Source organism: Paramisgurnus dabryanus, chromosome 1 (assembly GCF_030506205.2).
Source record: "Paramisgurnus dabryanus chromosome 1, PD_genome_1.1, whole genome shotgun sequence".
Taxonomy (NCBI): domain Eukaryota; kingdom Metazoa; phylum Chordata; class Actinopteri; order Cypriniformes; family Cobitidae; genus Paramisgurnus; species Paramisgurnus dabryanus.
The window spans coordinates 28,015,776-28,038,079 of NC_133337.1; the positions used below are offsets into that span (position 1 = coordinate 28,015,776).

Here is a 22,304-nt window from a genome sequence, read left to right on the forward strand (position 1 = left end):
AGAAATGTTGTGTTTTAAGGACAATTGTTATATTAATATATTTATACATTTATATTGATAATATAAGTTATATATCATTCTTACACTATATGCACTCTCTTCTTATTTGTTTGTTTAAAAACAGAATTAACCACATAATGTTTAGTTTAAATGTGCAATACATTTCATTTAATAAAACTGAATATGAAGTGCATTTATTTTTTATGTTTATATTAAAGTGTATTAGTGTGTTTGAAGTGATCATATAGTTTCCTGTACATCTGCACACAAGATTTGTTGCTGAATAGATACTGAAGTGTTTCCTTACTCTCAAATCAGTCTCATTTATTTGATGTAAATTTATCTTCACTCTTGCAGGTGTTTGTCTCCTCTGAACATGGAGGAAGGAGCGTCGTTCATCAGCGCTGACGTTCTGCTGATATATATGGAGAAAATCAAAAATATCTCTTCTGATTTGTCACTCAAGTTGTTTGATGATTTCCTTTCTTATTTCTAATAAGGTAACAGAGAGCGTGATTGGCCCCCCCTATCTGTCTGTATAGGGGGTTGTAATATTTCAGTATCTCCAGTCTTCAGTGTCTTCAGAAGGAACAGCGGAAATCTTTACACTAAATTCTCATTATTCTCTATCAGTCTGTGTGTACAGTAGAGGATTATGGAGATCTGTCTCACACTCATTTTACTCTCCTCTGTAAAAATGACCATTACTGCCGGTAAGTACACACTTGAGCTCAATAGAAAAAAATATATAGCCTACATTAAAATATTTAACAGTTATTAATAATACCAGTGTATTTTATATGTGTTTTAATTTATTTAATATGTATTCAGATTTGAATGTGAGGTTGGTGAATGGTAGCAGTCGTTGTTCTGGTAATGTTGAGGTTCTTTATGATGGTCAGTGGGGAACAGTGTGTCAAGATGACTGGGATTTGACAGACGCTGAAGTGGTGTGTAGAGAAGTGGGCTGTGGAGAGGCTGATGAGGTGCTATATTGGTCTCACTTTGGAGGAGGATCAGGACCAATCTGGATGGATAATGTGAACTGTAGTGGAACTGAGCCCACACTTATGAACTGTAGTTCAGATGGATGGGGTGTCAGTGATTGTGATCATGATGAAGATGCTGGAGTCATCTGCTCAGGTAAACTTCTCTAAATTTAATAACTGTTATGTAGGGTTTTTGATACAATTTGTCACACATTAGATTTTAAAAATTATTTTCCTGTAGAAAAATATTCTTAAATGAAGAAGAAGCCAAAATATGAAATGCCATGCTTGACATTTAACTGAGTAATGCATTGTTTTATAGACGAAGATCAAAATAACAAATTTCACCTAAAAATTGTAGCCGAATTACACGGAGTAAAAACAACCATACAAAGATGTCAGCATCATTATTTGGTTGGTCTGTTTGTAAAATCTGTTGACTTCAGCAATTTATGATGCATTACAATCCAGTGGTGACGGTTCAGAATTGACAAAAAGCACTTTTTTGCTTTTTCCAAAGTTGAGTGCCTGTACCTGAAGAAGCATCTAATTTGGTCTAATTTGAAACTAGAAACCAGATTGTGTTTGAAAACTCATAAAAGTTTGCACACGTGTCAGAAGTGGAGAAAATTTACTTCTGATCCTATAAAAGTTTAACGAAGAAACCAACCTATTCGCTACGTTTTATGTATATGTAGGAAACTCGGTAGGCTCATGTCTATTAATATAGCCGTACTCTAAACCCAACAGAAGATCATCCATTTTTTGATTTTCACTGCAATTGTTTGCTATTTCGAGACTGTACAACTACAAATTTAATCACATCTCTGGGATGATTGTACCATCTGGAGCCTTATACAATACATGTAGATTATACATAATGTAGTTAAAAGCACTGAAACGTTGGTAACAAAACGTTTTCTCATTTTTTTAAACTGTAACCACTGGCACTTAAAGCAACAAGGGTTGCTGAAGTCCACCGATTCCGCTAAAGATTATTTTGAAGGCCATTTGAAATTTTAAGTTGACAGATGGCATTTAATATTCTTCATCACTTTATTATTTCTTTCCAACATAAAAAAATATCAACATTTTTTCATTTCTTAAAATCACAAAGTTGCCAGACTTGATAATGTTGAGTTGATGGATGAGAAGAGTTTTACTGTGTGATCTTCTTAAAAATCTTATGTTCTGTTCACTTTGTCCATATAATCAGAAACCATAAACTATGGAAGGTTTACAAGACTTTTTGATGGACCTCATCAGTGCTCTGGTAGAGTCGAGCTGCTTTGTGGGAACATCTGGATGTCAGTGTGTGATGCTGTGTTTGATGATCAGGATGCAGAGGTTGTGTGTAGAGAGCTGAACTGTGGGGTTCCTGTACAGCTGCTGGGTGCAGATACTTTTGGTAAAGGAGAGGGGCAGGTGTGGACACAAGAGATTCAATGTAGAGGAAATGAATCATTCATTCGATTCTGTCCATCATCAAATATACAAGTAACCTGCTCTCATGACAATGATGTGGGACTCACATGTTCTGGTAAATACCAATGCTGAACCTGTTTATCAATTAATTTAATATTTATTTCATCTTACGGGATGTTTTTTTTTTGTACTTTTCTGTATTTTAGTAATGTAATGTGTAATGCCAAAAACATATATCTCTATTAAATCTCTATTCACTTTTTTGTATTATTTTAGTAACCTCTGAGATCTTTGTCCAGGTTTCTCTGATCTCAGACTGGTGAACGGCTCTGATATCTGCTCTGGTCAAGTTGAGCGTCAGTATTTCAGTAAATGGGGCTCAGTGTGTGATGAGTGCATGAATATGAGAGCTGCCAATGTTCTCTGTAGAGAGCTGAATTGTGGGATTGCTGTGTCTGTTGTGGGAGTGGACTGGTTTGGAGAGGGATCTGGTGAAATCTGGGCTGATGTGTTTGATTGTCAGGGGAATGAAACAAAACTCTCAGAATGTTCAATCTCTTCATGGAGTCGAGCTGAATCCTCTCATAAACAAGATGTTGGAGTCATTTGTTCTAGTGAGTGAACTTCACTCTGTCATTAACATGAAGTTACTGTAGTGTGATCGTAATCAATCTGAAAATGTCAAATCCTTTCTCCAGATTCCTCTCTGTCTCTTCATGATGGTCGAGTGAGGTTGTCTGGAGAGAGAGAGTGTGAGGGTGAGGTGGAAGTTTACATTCATCAGGTTTGGAGGAGAGTTCTGCTGGACTCCTGGAGTCTCACTGAATCCTCTGTGGTCTGCAGACAGCTGGGCTGTGGCTCTGTGCTGAACTTCACTAACTCCTCTTCATCCAGTGATGAACACAGTTATGAGTGTGTGATGGGCTTCCAGTGCTCTGGGACTGAAGATCATCTGAGGAACTGCAGCTCTCCACAAACTATCAACTGCACCTCCAGACAACAGCTGGCAATCACCTGCAACAGTTAGAATTACAATATTTCAATATTTGTAAATGTATTGGTTCATATGCAGTAACTGTTTCTCTTTCTGTATCTGATCTCAGGTCAGCGGTCCATCAGGTTGGTGGGTTCTGGTGGAGCTTATGCAGGAAGGCTGGAGGTTTTTCCACAAAGGCTCATGGGGTACAGTGTGTGATGACTCCTGGGATATTAAAGATGCTCATGTGGTGTGCAGACAGCTGCAGTGTGGAGTGGCTCTCAGTAATCAGCCAGTACCAGTCTGGTTTGGTCCTGGTTCTGGACCCATATGGCTGGATGATGTGAACTGTGAGGGGAATGAGACGTCACTGTGGAGCTGCTCTTCACCGGTCTGGGGACATCATGACTGTAACCATAAGGAGGATGTAGGAGTTGTGTGCTCAGGTAAACAGTTCATTGAATATGGATGGCTGCTGTATGACAATATTTTAAATGATAAATCTGTTTTTTGGACATCAAGAGTGCCATCAGCTCATAACTGGTTGGATAATGTTAAATGTCGACCACATGACTCAAATCTGTGGCAGTGCCGGACTTCACCCTGGGGAAAGAATAACTGTGGTCAAAATGAAGTGACTTATATCAACTGCTCTGGTAAGAAAATTAAAATAACTAAATAAATGAACTGTAATGTTTTATTACCTTAGAACAGTGGTTCTCAACTCCAGTACTCGGGACCCACTGCTCTGCACATTTTGAATGTCTCCCTTATTTAACACACCTGATTCAGATCATCAGCTCGTTAGGATAGATTCCATGAACTGAAATGAGTGTGTCAGATATGAGAGACATCCAAAATGTGCAGAGCAGTGGGTCCCGAGGACTGGAGTTGAGAACCACTGCCTTAGAAAGAGGCGTTTTTATCTACATAAACTGTGGATTCCCTTTCATTTACGTCACTATTTTGCAACCCCATGTTTCTACAGCAGCCCTATATGGACAGACTGTTCTTAAGAGCGTGTTTTGTCACTATGATGATGACGTGTTTGTCTAGTGTGTTCAAAGGCGAATGATATGTTATCAAGTTATAATTTTAGAGAAGGTGATCCATGAAGTTCCACGGACTCATCTAACATGTTTTACCTCACCATCTCATTACCAGATAAAGTGTTCAAGTATAAATACAATTCTTTAAAAATATGATAAATATCTATTCTGTGTAAATTTCACTTTTAAGTCCAAGTTTATGTTTGAGTTTGTTGTTGTAAATGTTGTTTGATGTGTGTGATGTAGATCATCTTCCTCTCAGACTGAGTGGAGGGAAGGGTTTGTGTTCAGGGAGACTGGAGGTTTATCATAACTCTGTGTGGGGTTCAGTCTGTGATGATCTGTGGGACATCAGAGATGCTCAGGTGGTCTGCAGGCAGCTGGGTTGTGGAGCAGCATTGAGTGCTGATGGGAATGAAGCGTTTGGTGCTGGTGAAGGTGTTGTGTGGATGAAGAAAGTCGAGTGCAGAGGGACTGAGATTCACCTGTGGGACTGTCCTCATGTCCTGAAAAAACACACTGACTGCTCACACAAAGAACAAGTTAAACTCATCTGTGCAGGTGAGAAGAAAACATTGAGAGATCAATTCATTGTATGTTCAACAGTTTTTTATTATATGTGTCTGTTTTTCCAGAAACAGATTTGTCTGTGACCACAACTTCTGCCACAACAACATCAGCTTCTCCTTCAGTTTCTCAGACAAACAGGAGATCAGTGACTCCTCCACAAACTCCTCCTCTCTTCATTCCTCCAGTGGTTGTGATTGTATTGGGAGTTTTGCTCTTACTGCTCTTAGTTTTGCTCTTGTTGCTGTTACTGTCGCTGCTCATACTGATCAAGAACAACCGAGTAATGAAGAGAGATACAAAGATCCACACTTCATATACAGGTATAGATCTAGGATACTGAAGTCTGATATCAACATCAATCTTACTACAGTCTTGTTCAGTGTATCATCAGTCAACTGACATCAGCTTTGTGTGTCACAGATCTCTTTAAGAGAAGACACTGGGCTCAGACTGAAGCAGTTTATGAAGAGATTGATCACAGACACACAAATAGAGAAAATCACTTCACTCAGCGAGGTGAGTCCTCATGTTTGAATGTATTCAAGATTTGATGGTTTCGAAATTCAGATCCACATTCTGTCTCATTAAATGAAATTAATGTTTAAATATTAAAGTCAGTCTGATGTTTGTAAGTTGTTTGTGTATTTTGATGAATCTGTAGATTAATCAGAGAGCTGATGTTCAACTATTATTAGTCCTGTTAAACCTCCTGCTTCAAACAAGAGCAGCAGGTGTGTGTGTGTGTGTGTGTGTGTGTGTGTGTGTGTGTGTGTGTGTGTGTGTGTGTGTGTGATTATTTTTGGAGGTTAATGGGGAGGGGGGTTCATATGCTTGTAAGTTTATATGCAGGTGTGTGCGCGCTTCTTCCTGTCTGTTTGTCTTGAATCCGGTGAGAGATGAGTTCATGTTAGGATACAGGTGTGTGTTTGCAGAATGAAGTTAACTTATATTTTTCATGTCTAAATAAAGTTTTAATATAAATCTAGATAAAATAGGTTGATGTGATATTCTTGTGCTCTGTGATGTAAATGTAGGTTGAGGTTGTTTGTAATGATCAACATGTTTCTGACTCTTCTGCTTCACTTTAACAGGGAGTCTCATCTCTGAAGAACAACATTCTGGATATGAAGATGCTGATGAGCTTCTTTCAGGTTAGAGGACTGAACACAACTTTATGCTTCAGAGGTTTTATAATTTTTAAGATACCCTCAGACAATAATAGATAATAAGTGTTTATGTTAACATATGACTGCTTGCCAAAGTTTCATATCATCAGTACGTGAGGTAGTGCTGGTCCGCTTTGTCTGTGCCAATTGACTGATCACATGATTTTATTAGCACTTGATTTTGGTCTCATACAAAAGCACATTTAGTATTTTGATTTCAAACATGTTTTGTGTTGATGTAGAAGAGATGGTGAATAAAGTCCCAGCAGAATACTATGATGATGTCATCACTGATGGACTAAAAGCAGACAGTGAGACAGGTGCACTTCTGTTATTCTGTATTAAGATGAAATATAAGATCTGTACATGAAGAGAAAATATACTTTATATCTCTATGGGTGTGATGACGTGTGTCTCATGTTATATTTGTAGAAGACACACTTGAGAAGTATGATGATGTCATCACCACAGGACAAAACTCTGATCTTCAAAAAGGTGATTTTACTTCATTTCTAGGCTGTTTTTGTAACGTAACATCTATTTAAAGTGACGCTCAGTACAGATATAATGTAGGTTTACTGTCTCTTTGTCATTCTGATGGGATTTGTTATGTGTTATGTTTTTGTGGACAAACCAGACAATTATGATGTCATCATGAATAGGCAGAACTTTCAAGGAGTTATAGGTGAGTTACACAGCAATTCACAATTATCAGCCCATACACTTACATTTCATATGTATGACTATTAAACATAATTCATAAAAACTTTAAAAGGTGTAACCACAATGATTGGTTACAAAATGCATCTATTTACATATTTTGTTACACACTCCCCCCCCCATATACACGTGTATGTATATATATGTATTGCATGTCATGTTATTTTATCAGAGGGAGTTCTGGGGCCCGTTCTTCGTACGTCGCTAACTCAGTTAGCTGGATTTGATTGTTGATGATTTGGCATGATCTTGGATTATTTGGTTCTTCGAAGCTCATTCTAAACTTGGTGTCATAGCAACAGGTCCCTAAGCTCAGGCTTATTTCATGTAAACAAGATTAGTTTGTACCTTTTTAAGCGGATGTGATACGGAAAGTCTGACGCAGTCGCGTATTCTTCATTATACGAGCGCAATCTGCGTAAGATGCATGATTAATATAAAGAGCTTTTCAAATTCAACACGTAATAAAAAAAGAATATATTAATTAAATCTTTTAGCGATGTTATTTAAAAAATATATAATATAACAAATATGTTTTTTCTGTACTTGTGCGACTTGTTTTTGTGTAACAGGTGTTTGATTATTATTCTTAAACGAATGACATGCTGATCACATTCATTTTAAATTTGTTTGAATTTTCCTTAATAAAAACAGCAATTAATCATACCCAGCACTAATAGATGTTATGTACAATAAAGACTATTACTCAGTGTGAAATAATTTTCATTTGAATAAACTAATCTCCTATTTTAGTTTTGTCTTTAGATTGTCAAGTAGCTTACAATGTCATGCATAAAAAGGGTTTTCGTTTAGTAATTTCTATCTGTTCTATCTTTAAAACGTTGTCTACAAATATGTTACCCTGTCCCTGTTCTGTGACAAAAATGACCAAAATAACCAAATAAGTTTTTTGCAAATATTTTCACATATCTTTATCTTCTTTACTACACTTTTCTGTGCAGACTCAGCAGATGCAGGACTTTCGGTTAACGTGGAATACTGCTAATATAGTCAGAAATCAGTTAAGAATAATGCAATTGAAGTAAACTTATTTAACCACTTGCATATAGTTTCTCTAAAGGACTACAATCTGAGAGGATTTCTTTACTGTCATGTGCATTGCTATCAGAAACGGTTGTATTTTATAATCTTTTGATGTAGAATAACATTACCATTCCCTTACTGCACATCATACTTTATTTACCACATTATTGGAAACTGCTAAAAGTGTTGGTGTATTATCTACAACTGCACAAAAGAGAGGAAAACACTATCTTATAATACACTACAATTAAAATTTTATTTATCAGGAATTAAATTGTTGCATTGGCTGTCGGTTTAAGAAAGAGCAACTGTTCCAGAGATTATCTGTACAATCAGCCAGTTTAGAGACATCACTCCTGCCAGCACATCACATGAAGATGGAGGGCCACCACCTGTGTTTTTTTATTCTGCTTTTTAAGTTGCTGTTACAAACAGACAAAATAGCATTTAACTGTTTTTAAAAGAGACTTAAAGTACTTTAGGAGCATCAAATTTTAATTACAATCATTAATTTCAATCTTTGACAAGCATAGTAAAGATATCAAGATTATATTTTTACAGAAAATTTTGAATTATTTATGGTGATTTATGTACTAAAGTAGCTTTAACTGGGTTTTTAAATTCAGTCACATAAAAAGTTCACAACCTTCCATCAATAGCTCTCAGACTGCAGGGGTTAAAAATGGGCGTGTTCTTGGCCATTGTAACAACTGGCCAATCACAGCGTGGCTGATCAGTGTTTCTACTATCGATATGTATTGACTTTTCTTGCAGTGCACGAACGCGCAGTGATCTCAGATAATTCAATCCTGCCATAATAATCATCAACAGCAGTGGTGTTCAAAGAACCAAATAAGCGAGATTATAATTAGCCAGATCTAAACTTCTCGGATGTCTCATTTGATCTCGGATGTATTAAGCGACGTACGAAGAACGGGCCCCAGGAGGTGTATGACAATGTGAAGAATGACGGTGAAGATGTGACAAACGTCTTGGGTAGGCTGTGTTATTAACCTTTATTTCATTAATAGATGTGCATTAATTATTTAAATGGGATTTGATTTTAATATTAATGCAGTTAACAAAGACAAATTTAAAAGTGCTTTTGTTTTACACAACAGTCTACGCCGATGTGGTGGAGGAGTCTGTATGACTCAATGACCACAACCACTGCCTCATGAAATCATTTTACAGCTTCAGGAGCTTCAAGGAGTTTAAGTGATTAAAATTTTGCTACTAAAACTTTGGTGCCTTATGGTTTTTTGTTCTTGGAAAAAATGTTTCTACTTAAAATTATTTTGCAAATAAGAATAAATCTTAACAGTCTGTATATTTGGCCTATTATTTTGATGTCATTATTATTAAAGATCATTTTCATCAGATTTTCATTTTTTCAGAAAATGTATAGAATGCTGCTGTAGTTTACGACAAACTTATAAATCTAGTCTTTGATGGTTGGACAAGAGTATTAAATATCAGAGAGAATTATATTTTACACAAACATCAATAAGGCATTCATTTCTTCAAGTGCACAATATTTGAATAAATTTTAACAATAGAGATAAAGAAAGAGATGCAGAATAAAACCTCACCGCAGTGCTCCCACAACACAGCCGCTTGAGAACCACGATGATGACGTAAGAATGACTTCAGACATTAATAATCAAAACTAAACATCGATTTGACGCCTCACGTCTTAAATTGCCAAAATATGTCAACAATCAATTCGTTTTACAAACAGGAAATTTACCTATAATAAACAGTAATAGTGGTATTGACGCACGTGATGTTTGGAGCGCGTTCATGTGTGAGAGATCAGAGGAGTTGTGTGCGGTGGTTTCAGTCATGACCGCATGGTGGCAGCAGAGGATAAATAACTCAAACTGTGATTAATGCTGCTTATAAATGTTATTTAACCAGTTGTATGTTATTAAAGCAATATCGGTTAAATATGAGTGTGATATGGCTCTCTGTCAGAAAGCTTTGGGGCACTTAGATACAGTGATACTCAATCTGAGACTGGTGACTGGCGGAACTCCATGTAACACATGCAATGATATGTTGATTATTATTTTACTTGATTATAATTATTATTAAACATTCAATATAAACCTGATGAGTTCATGATTGTAATAAGACCCATGCGATGCAGCAAATATCAGAGGTTGGTGATAGTTGAACCAAATACTGCTAAGTCAAACAGGTAAGTTTTAAAATTATAATGAAGAGGGTAAGATTTGTCACCATGTGTGCCATAATAATAGGAAACTGAGCTCATGTGTTTTTAATCTGGATTTAAGTTTAAACAGTAGTACAACTCTGAGGAAGTTATCACATGACAACATTTACTGATGATTTGATTGTACTGCCATTTAGTGGACAAATGAAGTATTACAATATTGAATAGCCAGAAATTCTACTGCAGGTATATTTGAAGAGTTTGGTTCCAAAACGCAATAAACGCCATTTTTGAAAAAAATGAGTTACTGCCAGAATCGGTATTATATCAGGTCAGTATTAAAAAGTCAATTCTTAATTTTACGCAAAATCCAATATCCGCCGTGTTATTCTGTCATCTTTTCTCCCTTTTTTCCCAAAACGCAATAAACGCCACTCCTCCTTTTTTACAGAACGCAATAAATCCGTTCCAGAAATTACAGCGCACCATTCACGCAATGTAAACAAACAATGGCGGCTCGCTGAGTACACGGAGTCCTAGTTTTCCTCATCTGCTTTTTACTTCGTGATCAACAAACAAACAAAAACAAAATAATACTTTAATAGCATTGATAAACCTGTGGTGGTTTACTGTGACGGGAAAGAAACGTAAGCATCAACATCTAATAATTTACGCAAAAGGCACTCGGGAGAAGGGTGCTTGTTTGCCCGGGACGACAGCATCAAGTTTCTGTCATGATAACACATTGACCCCAGGGGATCTTATGAAAAACTTTCCATAATTTTACTCAAAGTCAACGAAAATCGAGCAGGACCAAAACATTTTACAGCTGATCGCTGTGAAAAACGTTAAGCGAAGACGTCAAGTATAACCGCAGCAATGACAGTGTTCTTAATATCACAAAGTAAGTGTTTTGATTAATGACATTAATGTTTATTTTTTTAATCAGTGTGTACAACTGTTAAACTAAATGAATATAACATGGCGAAGATGAATGCACATTTATATAGGCGATTGATTCAATAGATTTATAGCATTTTGAATAAAAACTTGTCATGGATTTATTGCATTTTGTGGAAAAAATAATCCGTTTTTATAATAAATCTTTGAAAATCAAGTTATGGATTTGATTTTTTTATGTTTTTATAACCTAAAGATGCTATGTGAAAGTTTGTAACAGAAAATAGTGGTTTTCATCTTGACACTTTCTTTGTATAGAAAACACGTTTTTACCGAAATTTGTCAAAATGGATTTATTGCGTTTTGGAACCAAACTCTTCATTTATTGTACTGTAAATGTATTGAATAGTTTCTTTTTTTTTATTAAGACAGTTGTGTTTATTTCTACATTTTACAACAATTTATTCTGCATTTATTCATTTATGTACTGACTTCTTTTTTCATATTAACACAACTTGAAATTAAAATCTCCATAGAATATTTACTTTCACAAAAGCATATATCTTTTTTTGTATATATGTGTGTACAGTATATTAAAGTGTATGAGTGTGTTTGAAGTGATCATATAGTTTCCTGTACCCCTGCACACAACAGGATTTGATGTAAATTTATCTTCAATCTTGCAGGTGTTCATATCCCCTGAACATGGAGGGAGGAGCGTCGTTCATCAGCGCTGACGTTCTGCTGATATATATGGAGAAAATCAAAAATATCTCTTCTGATTTGTCACTCAAGTTGTTTGATGATTTCCTTTCTTATTTCTAATAAGGTAACAGAGAGCGTGATTGGTCTCTCTCTCTCTCTCTCTCTCTCTCTCTTTACACTGACTTCTCATTATTCTCTATCAGTCTGTGTGTACAGAAGAGGATTATGGAGATCTGTCTCACACTTGTTTACCTCTCCTTTGTAGTAATGAACATTACTGCTGGTAAGATAAAATAAATATACCTCACAATTTAAATACTTTATGCTTATCATTAATATAAATGTATTTCACATTTTCAGATCTGAATGTGAGGTTGGTGAATGGTGGCAGTCGTTGTGCTGGTAGAGTTGAGGTTCTTCATGATGGTCAGTGGGGAACAGTGTGTGGGAATGACTGGGATCTGACAGATGCTGCAGTGGTGTGTAAAGAGCTGGACTGTGGAGAGCCTCTAGTTATTGTTCACTTTGGAGAAGGATCAGGACCAATCTGGATGGATAATGTGCACTGTAATGGATCAGAGTCCTCACTGAAGAACTGTACATCAAGTGGATGGGGTGTTAATAACTGTTATCATAGTCTTGATATTGGGGTCATCTGCTCAAGTGGGTTTCTCAAATGATTATTCTGTTATTAAATCACACTTGGGCTCAAAATACATTTATGATTTTCAATATATTATCAATATACTCTAATTCCTAGATGAAGTCACATTATTTTTATAGGATGCATTTATATCTCTATTTTATGTCTCAGATTTGAATGTGAGGTTGGTGAATGGTGATCGTCCTTGTACTGGTAGAGTTGAGGTTCTTCATGATGGTCAATGGGGAACAGTGTGTGGTAATGGTTGGGATCTAACAGATGCTGCGGTGGTGTGTAGAGAGCTGGACTGTGGAGATCCTCTGGGTATTTCTCACTTTGGATCAGGATCAGGACCAATCTGGATGGATGATGTGGACTGTAATGGATCAGAATCCACACTGATAAACTGTAGATCGAGAGAGTGGGGTGTTAGTGATTGTGCTCATGATAAAGATGTTGGAGTTATTTGCTCAAGTGAGCTTGTCTGCATATATCCTGTAAATACACAATGTTATGCTTATAAATATTAATTTTATCATAAATTCATTTTTGCTTATGTCTTTTTGTTCCTTGTTATATGTGTCAGATTTAAGTGTAAGGTTAGTGAATGCTGAGAGTCCTTGTGCTGGCAACGTGGAGGTTCTTCATGGTGGTCTGTGGGTTACATTATGTGGTCGTGTTTGGGATATGAAAGATTCTGCGGTGGTGTGTAGAGAGATGGGCTGTGGAGAGCCTCTGGGTATTGCTCACTTTGGTCAAGGATCAGGACCAATATGGACTGAACGAATGCAATGCAATGGAACAGAGTCCACACTGAAGAACTGTGGATCAAGTGGATCGGCTGTTCAGTATTGTGGTCATGATCATGATGCTGGAGTCATTTGCTCAAGTGCGATTCTCTATCTATTTGGGGTCAAATTATATTTTATAAATTAAAGTTAAAATATCTCAGGTATGTTATCATGACTTGCATGTCTCTGTTTCATATGTATTAGAATTGAATGTGAGGTTGGTGAATGGTGGCAGTCCTTGTTCTGGTAGAGTTGAGGTTCTTCATGATGGTCAGTGGGGAACAGCATGTGATGATGACTGGGATCTGAGAGAGGCTGCAGTGGTGTGTAAAGAGGTGAACTGTGGTGAGGCCGTACAGGTGCTTTATGGGTCTCACTATGGACCAGGATCAGGACCAATCTGGATGGATGAAGTGGACTGTAACGGATCTGAGTCCACACTGGAGAACTGTAGATCAAGTGAATGGGGTGTTAGTGATTGTACTCATGATAAAGATGTCGGAGTTATCTGCTCAGGTAAACTTCATAAAGCTGATTTCTTATTACATCAAATTTAGGGTCTAAAAAAATTATACATTTAAATATTTATGATCCTGATGATGGAGTCATTTGCTCAAGTGAGATTCTTTATCTACTTAGGGTCAAATAATATTTTATAAATTAAAGTTAAAATATCTCAGGTATGTTATCATGACTTTAATGTATCTGTTTATATTAATCAGATTTGTATGTAAGGTTGGTGAATGGTAGCAGTCCTTGTGCTGGTAGAGTTGAGGTTCTTCATGGTCGTCAGTGGGGAACAGTGTGTGACTATAATTGGGATCTGAGAGATGCGTCAGTGGTGTGTAGAGAGCTGGGCTGTGGAGAAGCTGTACAGGTGTTACATGGAGCTCACTTTGGAGAAGGATCAGGACAGATCTGGAAGGATTATATGCGATGTGATGGATCAGAGTCCACACTGAAGAACTGTAGATCAAATGAATGGGGTGTTCACTATGGTAGTCATATTCTTGATGCTGGAGTCATCTGTTCTGGTGAGCATTTCTAAGTAATATTGTAATCTGTTGTTGACTAATGTTTAATATCATTTTAATCATATTCTCACGCAATGTACAAATGCAAATTGTTTTAATGGTTAGGTTTATGTTTTTCAAAAGTATGCCATATATAGCGACAACAGAGATTTGTTATTTGATGTTAAATTTTGATTTATTTTCCACGTCTGATAATTTATTACAATAGTTAGAAGGTTTTCAGACTAGTTAATCATGTTTCTTTGTGTGATCTTGTTGTTCAATTTATCAATATAATCAGATGACATCAATAATGGATGGTCAAGACTTGTTGCTGGTTCTCATTTGTGCTCTGGGAGAGTTGAGATGGCTCGTGGGAACACCTGGATGTCAGTGTGTGATGCTGTGTTTGATGATCAGGATGCAGAGGTTGTGTGTAGAGAGCTGAACTGTGGGGTTCCTGTACAGCTGCTGGGTGCAGATACTTTTGGTAAAGGAGAGGGGCAGGTGTGGACACAAGAGATTCAATGTAGAGGAGATGAATCTCAAATTAACTTCTGTCCACAACAATCTTCAAACAAAAACAACTGTTCACATGACAATGATGTGGGACTGATTTGCTCTGGTTGAGTATAAATATTTGATTTTCTCTTTTGATATTTTATTTACAAATGATTTAACTGATATATGTCTATTCTCATGCATCTAATTTCATACTCAATATATAAACTGATATTTCTCTTTTCAGGTCACACAGCACAGAGACTGATGAACGGCTCTGATATCTGCTCTGGTCGAGTTGAGCGTCAGTATTTCAGTAAATGGGGCTCAGTGTGTGATGAGTGCATGAATATGAGAGCTGCCAATGTCCTCTGTAGAGAGCTGAATTGTGGGATTGCTGTGTCTGTTGTGGGAGTGGACTGGTTTGGAGAGGGATCTGGTGAAATCTGGGCTGATGTGTTTGATTGTCAGGGGAATGAAACAAAACTCTCAGAATGTTCAATCTCTTCATGGAGTCGAGCTGAATCCTCTCATAAACAAGATGTTGGAGTCATTTGTTCTAGTGAGTGAACTTCACTCTGTCATTAACTAGTCTTGTTTTTGGCAGCCTGTTTTCATTTTAGTTTTAGTCTAGTCTTTGTGTCAAGCTGTCATTTTAGTTTTTATTAGTTTTAGTCACGTCATACTCTTTTTAGTCTAGTCAAGTTTTAGTCGACTAAAATTCTTGCCATTTTAGTCTTATTTTAGTCAGACTTATCCATTACTATTTTAGTCTAGTTTTAGTCGACGAAAACTGATGACATTTTAGTCTAGTTTTAGTCAGTGATATTGTATTTAGTCTCTTTTTAGTAATACAATTCTATTTAACCCATATAGTATAATGACCTAATAGTATTATAGACAAAACAATATTTTCTTTTAGCCAAACCCATTTCAAACAAAAGTTATATTGTTACCTTATAAACCCAAGAATACATCCATTCCAGACATGGAAGATGCTCTGATTTGAATAGATATTTATTTTACTATCCTCTGAGTGAGTGACTTGACTGTTCGTAAGAGTCTACATAAAAGTCTACATAATCAAAACAAAAGTAGTCTAAGCAAACACACACACACACACACACACACACACACACACACACACACACACACACACACACACACACACACACACACACACACACAAGGTCAAATGGGTCACACACAACTATAGTATGTGTGAGAATAGAAATATGCTATTGTTAACATTTATAATTGTATTTTGACAGCAGCACAAACTACAATCATACATATGTAATTATATATTATTATAGTTTATATTTCTGCATCTGTACGTTACCACCAGTGTACCTAATGGACTTTGGCTTAATCTAATGTGACAAAGCTGATCTTAAATGTCAGTATAAATTCAAGCAATTTTGGAGAATTACTTAATGTTTTTCTTGTAAGAAAATTAAAAGTCAGCTTTAAGAAAACATCAGATGTCTATTAAGAAAAGCAAAGTTGGTATGTATGGTTATGTTCTCAACAGTACAGGTGTTTGATTGATTTAATACTCAAGTATTCAGCGAAGTATGTTTTGTTTATTTAAATAATAAATAAGTGTAGTTATTAAGCATATACAAAACAACGAATGTCTTTAGCATAGATTTACAATGTTTCAAAACGCAACGCAGCACAATGTCATTTAAACAACTGTTACATGATATACATTTGTACATTGTTATACTGGTGGTGTCAGCAATCAAAGCTATAGATTTTAACAGGCTTGTTGAACTGACCTGAAAGTGATGCACTGGATTTATTTTGGACTTTTCTTTTACATTTGGAGCCAGAATGCTGCATCTTCCCGGTCGGAATCGCCGCGCGGCTACAGCGTTTCTCATGTAGTGGAAGCGTTTTGTGCAGCATTTAGTGGAAATGTGTTTATCTTCAACAGCGACTGCCATGAAGAGTCGTGTCCGTAAAAAGGAGAGGATCTTAGGTGCACGAGCAAGGCTTGTGGACCATGGGCGAGGCTAGCCCCTTTTTAGGGGTGCTTCAGCACCCCTAAAAAGGAGCTCAGCACCCCTAAAACTTGGAGCAAGAAATTTATTTATTCTAAAATGTTCGTTCGCCTTTGACAAGGTTAAATAATGTCCAAAGCATACTCCGTAGTTTGTGGTTTAAAATGTATATGTTAAGGTAGAAAATGAAAACCTTCCCGCTTAGCAAATGGTGTCATCCTCTTCTTTTACTTCTCTGTACCATCGCTTAGCCCGAGCGCGAAACACACGCAGAGAGAGAATCAGTTAAAAGTGTTGTGATGCAACTTTTTTGTTCAAATCTTACAAAATGTTTACGTTATGTTTATAATGAGCGAGTACATCACGAATCAATCTTTCAAGCCGTGTTTTTGTCTTATACTGAATCACCATGGTACACGTATAATAAGTGTTTATTTTCGGATTATTTTAGTCCGGCGGGTACACTACCCGCCCGCTGCGGAGTAGTACATTATCTGGGTGACTCGTCCATAGACTTAAACGGAGAGAAGTAGCGCCGGTTCCAATGTTCTTCCGCAAGACGCATGCAGTTTTGTGCGTCTCAGTAAGTAGTTGCATACGTGTGTCTCCGTTGTTAAAGTTTATTGTATGATTTATCGTTAATTTGAGACTTATTTTAACAATCGGGAGTCATGTAAACATGACGTCACGTGCGTCTTTTCTGGTCAGTCGTCATGAAAACATGGCGTTTGGAACAGAGTGAAAACAAACTACATATCACTGTATACCACCAGTACCGGTAAGTTATGTGTCAAATCACTAACTGTCTGACTATCAAACTAGACAATAAATATTTTTTTAGTTTGTCACATGTAGATTAATATGAAGGGGATAACGTTTTTAACCCTTAGTGCAGGAGTCACAAGTGTTTTGTTTTAGACATATAGTAAAGGTAATGGTTCAATTAAAGGACTGTTAAAAGAAAAGCTGCAAATTAACAAACTATTAATAAACCTACCATATGTTGTAGGCATAAAAGTTATAAATTAGGAGATTTGTCATTTTGACAAATGGCTTAAAACGACACACTGTATATCCACATAAAACCATACCCACACTGCTGCTGTAGCCCACCTTTTGTCCTGATACTTTAATATGGCATTAATGGCAAAAAAGTGCTAGCTCGCCACTAATTAGAAATAAAAAGGTTGGCAAAAAAATGCATCTCAAAACTCATCAGATTGATGCTTTAAAATATGTTATTTAAAAAAAAAGTTCTAAGGGGGAGCATGCTCCCAGACCCTAGAGGGGTAATTTTCTTCTCATCTTTTTCACCCCTGACCCGTTTTCATGCCTGAAAGGTCTCCAAAAAAATCTGGATTTTGGAGTTAGTTGAACCAATGTTAAAATGATAGTTATTTTACAATAAACATATTATTGGTTTCTGTAGGAAAAAAGAGTGGGTGGTGGCAGCGGAGCTCATTGGGTGCTCAGCACCCCTAAAGCTCTAACCCTAGAATCGCCTCTGTTGTGGACCAACTCCGCTTCACCTCTGTAACCGCCCCGTTTCTCCGCTTTCCGCATGTCTCGCGGTTGCCGCGTACACTGTTTGAAATGCCCATTAACGTGCAAATGGAGGCGTATGATATCAAAGCATCGCGAGAGCAGACTGCCCCGCATGCTTTCTACTCACTCTCGCGGTACTTTCATGTTTTGATTGATCTACGCAGCGCCAACAACACACGTGATCACCTGCAGTCAGGTGGTGGGGGCGCGGAGATGCTGAGATGGGTAAAAGACGAAATAACGTTATAACATTTCGTCTCGTCTCGTTTTGGTCAACGAAAATAAAGAGACATTTTAGCTTAGTTTTTATTTTGTAAACCACTTTTAGTCTCGTTTTTATTCGTCAACAATATTGCATTATACATTTTATTATAGTCATCGTCACATGACCATCATTTTCGTTACGTCTCGTCTCGTTTTCGTCACGTGAAAAAGGTTCGTTGAGGACTATATTTCGTCATACTTTTCGTTGACGAAAGCAACACTACTCCAGATTCCTCTCTGTCTCTTCATGATGGTCGAGTGAGGTTGTCTGGAGAGAGAGAGTGTGAGGGTGAGGTGGAAGTTTACATTCATCAGGTTTGGAGGAGAGTTCTGCTGGACTCCTGGAGTCTCACTGAATCCTCTGTGGTCTGCAGACAGCTGGGCTGTGGCTCTGTGCTGAACTTCACTAACTCCTCTTCATCCAGTGATGAACACAGTTATGAGTGTGTGATGGGCTTCCAGTGCTCTGGGATTGAAGATCATCTGAGGAACTGCAGCTCTCCACAAACTCTCAACTGCAGCACAACACAACAGCTGTCAATCACCTGCCAAAGTGAGGATTACAACATCTTAATGTAATTGTAAATGTATTGGTTCATATGCAGTAACTGTTTCTCTTTCTGTATCTGATCTCAGGTCAGCGGTCGATCAGGTTGGTGGGTTCTGGTGGAGATTGTGCAGGAAGGCTGGAGGTTTTTCACAAAGGCTCATGGGGTACAGTGTGTGATGACTCCTGGGATATTAAAGACGCTCATGTGGTGTGCAGACAGCTGCAGTGTGGAGTGGCTCTCAGTAATCAGCCAGTACCAGTCTGGTTTGGTTCTGGTTCTGGACCCATATGGCTGGATGATGTGAACTGTGAGGGGAATGAGACGTCACTGTGGAGCTGCTCTTCACGGGTCTGGGGAGATCATGACTGTAACCACAAGGAGGATGTAGGAGTGGTGTGCTCAGGTAAACTGAAACCCGCAGTGGTCATTGTGGTTAAATATTTTTGTAATATTTTATAGTTTTAAAATTTTTATTTAACACAACATTTTGGGTATTTAGATGTTAAATTTAAAGTACTGACTGTGATTGATATACGTTGTCTTTTCAATCTAGAGTTTAAAGAGCTCAGGTTAACTGAAGGCTGTAAAGGGAATGTGGAGGTTTTCTACAATGGATCCTGGGGTAATGTTTGCTACAATCAAATGAACAGAGACACAGCGAGTCTGATCTGTCAAGAGCTGAACTGTGGAAGATCTGCCAGTGAATTCAGTTCTTCAGATGGACTGAGATCTCAGAATTGGCTAAATAAACTAAAATGTAGATCACACGACTCTAACCTATGGCAGTGTCCATCTTTACCCTGGGGAATAAATGACTGTGGTCACAATGATTCTGTTAAAATCACCTGTTCAGGTAAGAAAGTATTTACCAGATGTAAGATGGTCTTATTTTATTATGAAATGAAGTATACTGATGTTTCTAAAGATAAAAATGAACTAGCCAGCAGTGGCTGCCGGTGACTTCTCTTCCAAAGGGGTGCGAATTCAAAATGTGTTTGTTACGTCATGTGAACCTATGTACGTCATTTCAAAATATTTGCTTGCAGCACAAGCGTTAAAAGGGTTTATGATAAAAGTGACGCTAACCTTGACAAAATACTCACAAGACACTAACACTAAACTTTGATTACACATGAGATTAAGCAAGTATCTGTCAAACGTGAGCGCCTCTTTTATCATAAACCCCTTCGAAGCGTCTGCACTGCAGCAGGCATGTATTTTGACATGACGAGCCACACACATGATGGGTTAAGTACATGTTGTGACAAGCTTCAAAAAGAAGTCACCGGCCGGTGATGCTATTCAGATGAATGTCTAAAATTATTATTACATCAGAGATTTAACTGAATATGAGTGGTGTTTTAACATGTTTTAATTTTAGAGAAGAAAACCCGTCAATCACCTCGGAGTCAACTGTCATGTTCTACCTCACCATCTCCATACCAAAGACAATGTTCAAGTATGTTTATATGACATTATATGAAGTATTACTATACTTAATTAATAACAAATAAATATGTATTTGTATTTCACATTTTAAGTTTCAGTGTGTTGTTGTAAATGTTGTTTGATGTTTGTGATGTAGATCATCTTCCTCTCAGACTGAGTGGAGAGAAGGGTTTGTGTTCGGGGAGACTGGAGGTTTATCATAACTCTGTGTGGGGTTCAGTCTGTGATGATCTGTGGGACATCAGAGATGCTCAGGTGGTCTGCAGGCAGCTGGGTTGTGGAGCAGCATTGAGTGCTGATGGGAATGAAGCGTTTGGTGCTGGTGAAGGTGTTGTGTGGATGAACAGAGTCGAGTGCAGAGGGACTGAGATTCACCTGTGGGACTGTCCTCATGTCCTGAAAAAACACACTGACTGCTCACACAAAGAACAAGTTAGACTCATCTGTGCAGGTGAGAGAGAAACACTGAGAGATTAATTCATTATCATTTCAGCAATTTCTTTAATATGTGTGTTTGTTTCTTTATTGACAGATGTTTCTGAGTCCACAACAACATCAGCTTCTCCTTCAGTTTCTCAGACAAACAGGAGATCAGTGACTCCTCCACAAACTCCTCCTCTCTTCAATCCTCCAGTGGTTGTGATTGTACTGGGAGTTTTGCTCTTACTGCTCTTAGTGCCGCTGCTGATACTGATTCAACACAACAGAGAGATGAGGAGAGGTACAGAGATCCACACATCACATACAAGTTTAGTTTTGTAAATAAATAAATAAGGTTGCAATTGATATTGCGTTGTTTTTGTGAGAAACAGTTAATCCCACTGAATTTCCCCATTATGTCTACATGTATGTGCAGTCCGGGGATTTCACCTGCTGGTGAAGGGGGAAAATGTGTGTATATATATATATATATATATATATATATATATATATATATATATATATATATATATATATATATATATATCCATCCGTTTGGCCAACTGGCAGAAACCAAACATTATGGCAGAAGGATCGTCGCGCGTTCGGTCTTTTCCGGTGCTTGCAGATGGCGATTTAACATTACGCAACTTAAAGTGCCCGTATTATGAAAAACTCACTTTTTCTGGGTTTTGGGGTGTTCATTTGTGTCTCTGAGGCTCCCACACGCATACAAACTTGGAAAAAAATCCATCCATGCTGTTTTGAGTGAGATACAGGTTTCTGAATGTCCTCTGCCTTGAGTCTCAGATTGCGCGAGTTAAAACTCAGCTCCGTTGTGACGTAACAAAAAGTTTCGTCACATTCAGTTTGAATTTTCCCGCCCACCACCCCACTCGCAGGTCTCCACCCACCAGGTAGCTAGAGAGCATAGAGCAGTCACTTGAATGAGACCCTCTGTGCTGTTATCATCTCTCACGGAAATAACAGCGCTATTTGGATATTATGGATTATACTCCCACCTACTTTTAAAAACAAAGTTTTAACGCGTGGTTATTGGAACCCGGAGTCATCTTATATACAGTGTGTTACGACGCAAACAGTCCTCAGATTGTAGGCGATAAGACCTTCATGCAAAATCTGATGTAAACAACAGACTATGTATCTATATTTCACGGATTATAAGCATTTGTGGACAAAAATGGTAATTGGATGTATTTTATTGGACTTTCATGGATCATTCACACATCTGAAACAGACTGGATTCGATTTGCGATCGCGTTGTTTCATCACAAAGGTAAGAAGTCACGTTATATTTTGCATGTTGTCATCTTCTGTCACAAAATACTACATTTATGATGCTAGAGCTAAAAGCTTTTTGCCAAACTAACCGAG

At 37.5% G+C, this 22,304-nt stretch overlaps 1 pseudogene; it reads left to right on the top strand.

Moving 5' to 3' along the window:
- Positions 1-697: 697 nt before the first annotated feature.
- LOC135779176 (scavenger receptor cysteine-rich type 1 protein M130-like) lies at positions 698-21,369 on the top strand (annotated as a pseudogene).
- Positions 21,370-22,304: the final 935 nt, after the last annotated feature.